This window comes from Arachis ipaensis, chromosome B10 (genome assembly GCF_059453495.1).
Source record: "Arachis ipaensis isolate K30076 ecotype BB chromosome B10, ASM5945349v1, whole genome shotgun sequence".
In the NCBI taxonomy this organism is placed as follows: Eukaryota; Viridiplantae; Streptophyta; class Magnoliopsida; order Fabales; family Fabaceae; genus Arachis; species Arachis ipaensis.
In genome coordinates, this window is record NC_142435.1 from 118,279,466 (window position 1) to 118,284,397 (window position 4,932).

Below are 4,932 nucleotides of genomic sequence, written 5' to 3' on the forward strand. Positions count from 1 at the left end.
ATTTCAGGTATTTTTCTGGCTGAAATTGAAGGAGCTGAGCAAAAATCTGATTCAGGCTGAAAAAGGACTGCTGATGCTGTTGGATTCTAACCTCCCTGCACTCAAAGTGGATTTTCTGGAGCTACAGAACTCGAAATGGCATGCTTCCAATTGCGTTGGAAAGTAGACATCCAGGGCTTTCCAGCAATATATAATAGTCCATACTTTGCACAAGGATAGACGACGTAAACTGGCGTTCAACGCCAGTTCTCTGCCCAATTCTGGCGTCCAGCGCCAGAAAAGGATCAAAAACTGGAGTTGAACGCCCAAACTGGCATAAAAACTGGCGTTCAACTCCACAAATGGCCTCAGCACGTGAATTGCTTAAAGTCTCAGCCCCAGCACACACCAAGTGGGCCCCAGCACACCAAGTGGGCCCCAGAAGTGGATCTCTGCATCATCCATCATAGTCCACTCATATTTTGTAACCCTAGGCTACTAGTTTAGTATTTAAACAACTTTTAGAGACTTATTTTGTATCTCATAACATTTTAGATCTAAACTTTGTATTCTCTGACGGCATGAGTCTCTAAACCCCATTGTTGGGGGTGAGGAGCTCTGCTGTGTCTCAATGAATTAATGCAAGTATTTCTGTTTTCATTCAAACACGCTTGTTCCTATCTAAGATGTTCATTCGCGCTTAACTGTGATGATGGTGATGAGCTGTGACACTCATCACCTTCCTCAACCCATGAACGTGTGCCTGACAACCACCTCCGTTCTATATCCGATTGAATGAGTGTCTCTTAGATTCTTTAATCAGAATCTCCGTGGTATAAGCTAGAACTGATGGCGGCATTCATGAGAATCCGGAAAGTCTAAGCCTTGTCTGTGGCATTCCGAGTAGGATTCAAGGATTGAATGACTGTGACGAGCTTCAAACTCCTGAAGGCTGGGCGTTAGTGACAGACGCAAAAGGATAGTAAATCCTATTCCAACCGGATCGAGAACCAACCGGTGATTAGCCGTGCTGTGACAGAGCGCGTGAGCGTAGTTTTCACTGGAAGGATGGAAGGTAGCCATTGACAACGGTGATCCACCAACACACAGCTTGCCATAGGGGGACGTGCGTGCGTGAACAAGAAGACAGAGGAAAGCAGAGATTCAGAAGACAAAGCATCTCCAAAACTCCAACATATTCTCCATTACTGCACAACAAGTAACTTTTAATTTATGCTCTACTGGTTATTCACAATTCAATTGATAAACATAATTGACTTCCTGACTAAGATTTACAAGATAACCATAGATTGCTTCAAACCAACAATCTCCGTGGGATTCGACCCTTACTCACGTAAGGTATTACTTGGACGACCCAGTGCACTTGCTGGTTAGTGGTACGAGTTGTGAAAAGTGTGATTCGCAATTTGTGCTACCATGTGCCTAAAGAAGAAGCACAAAGGATCTTATGGCATTGCCATGGGTCACAATATGGAGGTCATTTCGGAGGTGAGCGAACAGCCACCAAGGTCCTCCAATGTGGCTTCTACTGGCCTACACTCTACAGAGATTCCCGAGAGTTTGTACGTAACTGTGACAGTTGCCAGAGAGCTGGTAATTTGCCTCACAGTTACGCCATGCCTCAACAAGGAATCTTGGAGATTGAGTTGTTTGATGTATGGGGTATTGATTTCATGGGGCCTTTCCCACCATCATACTCAAACACTTATATTCTTGTGGCAGTTGACTATGTATCAAAATGGGTTGAGGCCATTGCCACACCCACCAATGATACTAAAACAGTGCTGAAATTCTTCCAGAAACATATATTCAGCAGGTTTGGTGTCCCCAGGGTACTAATCAGTGATGGGGGCACTCACTTCTGCAACAAACAGCTTTACTCTGCCATGGTCCGGTATGGGATTCACCACAAGGTGGCGACTCCATATCATCCACAGACAAATGGGCAAGCTGAAGTCTCTAACAGAGAACTAAAAAGAATCCTGGAACAGACTGTAAGTACCCGTAGAAAGGATTGGGCACGAAGCTTGGATGATGCTCTGTGGGCTTACAGAACAGCATTCAAGACTCCTATAGGGACCTCTCCATACCAACTTGTGTATGGTAAGGCATGCCACCTGCCCGTGAAACTGGAACATAAAGCCTACTGGGCAACCAGATTCCTAAACTTTGATTGCAAATTAGCTGGAGAAAAAAGATTGCTCCAGCTAAATGAGCTAGAGGAATTCAGATTCACTGCTTTCGAAAATGCCAAGCTTTATAACGAAAAATAAAAAAAGTGGCATGACAGAAAGCTGTCATCTAGAATCTTTGAACCAGGACAAAAGGTTCTGTTGTTTAACTCTAGGCTCAGGCTATTCCCCGGGAAATTGAAGTCCCGGTGGAGGGGACCATATGTGATTACAAGTGTATCACCATATGGTTATGTGGAGCTTCAAGATATTGATTCTGACAAGAAGTTCATTGTTAATGGACAGAGAATCAAGCACTATCTTGAAGGCAATATTGAGCAAGAGTGCTCAAGGCTGAAGCTAGATTAAAAGCTCAGCAAGGTCCAGCTAAAGACAATAAAGAAGCACTTGCTGGGAGGCAACCCAGCCATGGGACATCACTTCCTCTAAGCATTTTGCCCTATTCTTGATTTTATTTGTTTATATAAAGTTCACTAATACTAAGGTAAAGAGTCAATTGTATAAGTTCACGGGGTTACAGAAGGATTCTGCACACAAAACAGAGAAAAAGAGCTCACTGGATAGAAAACGCCAGTAAGGATAGCCATCTGGGCGTTAAACGCCAGAAAGAAGCATCTTCTGGGCATTGAACGCCAGAAAGAAGCTCCTTCTGGGCGTTTAACGCCAGATTTACAGCGTCCTGGGCGTTTAGAAAAATGCCCAGTGACAAAGGAGTTCTTGGCGTTCAACGCCAGAAAGAAGCAACAGCTGGGTGTTGAACGCCCAGGAGAGGCAGCATTTGGGCGTTGAACGCCCAAAACATGCAGCGTTTGGGCGTTCAAACGCCAGGATGGTGGGGAGGAGGTGAATTCGTTTTTACTTCATATTTTTCATTCTAAATTTAATTTTCATGTTTCAATTCATGATTTCTTGGATAAACATGTTAAGAACCCTAATTTCTAAAATCCCTAATTTCTAAAAACCCTATTTTAAAAATATCAAATGTATCTTAATCCATAAGCACAAATCCTTTTTTTATCCAATTCAACTCTTTTTCAAAATTTTCAAAACAAATCTATCTCTTTTCATTCAAAAATCTTTTCAACTAATCAATATCTTTTTCAAATCTCCATACTATCTTTTTCAAAAATCCAAATCTATCTTTTTCAAATATCTTTCATATCTTTTCAATTTTAAATCATATCTTCTATCTTATCTTTCTTTGTATTTTCAAAAAAAAAAAACCACCCCCTCTCCCTTTAAATATAGGTTCGGCCTCCTTCCCCTCCCATCCACAATTGCACCTAGCTCTCCTTCTCTCCCTCTCCTTTCTTTTCTTTTTGCTTGAGGACAAGCAAACCTCTAAGTTTGGTGTGCCTATCCGTGATCACTAAGATCATGGCTCCTAAAGGAAAACAACCCACTCCAAGAGGCAAGAAAGAGAGCATTCCAAAACCACTTTGGAATCAAGGGAAGTTCTTAACTAAAGAACATTTAGACCATTATTACAAAATAATGGGTCTAAGATCAGTGATCCCGGAAGTTAGATTCGATCTAAAAGAAGACGAATATCCGAAGATCCAGGAGCAAATCCGAATCAGGAACTGGGAGATCCTAGCTAATCTTGAAACGAAAGTGGGAAGGAATATGGTCCAGGAGTTCTATGCTAATATGTGGCAAACAGACAGGCAAAGACTATCTGGATTTGCTATCTATGACTATCGGACCTTGGTCAGAGGAAAGATTGTTCATACCCACCCTGACAAGATCAGGGAGATCTTAAAGCTACCTCAGCTGAAAGATGATCCAGAATCCTTCAATAGGAGAATGATGAGAACAGACAAGGGCCTGGATAAGATTCTAGAGGATATATGTATCCCTGGAGCCAGGTGGACCACCAGCACGAAGGGTGTCCCAAATCAACTCAAAAGAGAAGATCTCAAACCAGTCGCCAGAGGATGGCTGGACTTCATTGGGCATTCTCTGCTGCCCACTAGCAACCGTTCTGAAGTCACTATTAGAAGAGTAGTGATGATCCATTGCATCATGATGGGAAAAGAAGTGGAAGTTCATCAACTGATTTCAACTGAATTCTACAAAATTGCAAACAAAAATTCCAAAGATGCCAGGTTAGCTTATCCAAGCTTGATTTCTATGCTCTGCAAGGACGCTGGAGTAAGGATGGGAATAACTGAGAACCTGCAAATGATTAGCCGTGCCGTGACAGCACACCTGGACCCTTTTCACTGGAAGGATGGATGGTAGCCATTGACAACGGTGATCCACCAACACACAGCTTGCCATAGGAGGACGTGCGTGCGTGAATCAGAAACAGAGGAAAGCAGAATTTCAGAAGACAAAGCATCTCCAAAACTCCAACATATTCTCCATCATTGCATACAAGTATAATTTGTGTTCTGCCCTTTTATTCCTTGCAATCGAATTTGATAAGTGAATTATTTTATTATTTTCCTGACTAAGAGTTACAAGATAACCATAGATTGCTTCAAGCCAACAATCTCCGTGGGATCGACCCTTACTCACGTAAGGTATTACTTGGACGAGCCAGTGCACTTGCTAGTTAGTTGTACGAATTTGTGAAGAATTGTGATTTCCAATTTCGTGCACCAAAGGTCTTTAGCAAGAGCCACCAATTTATCCAAGTTTTCATTAGATTCTTATGATAAACTCAACAGGTACAATAATCAGAAGAAGAGCATCAATTAAGAAAACATAATGAAATGCATTAATTAGTTAATTT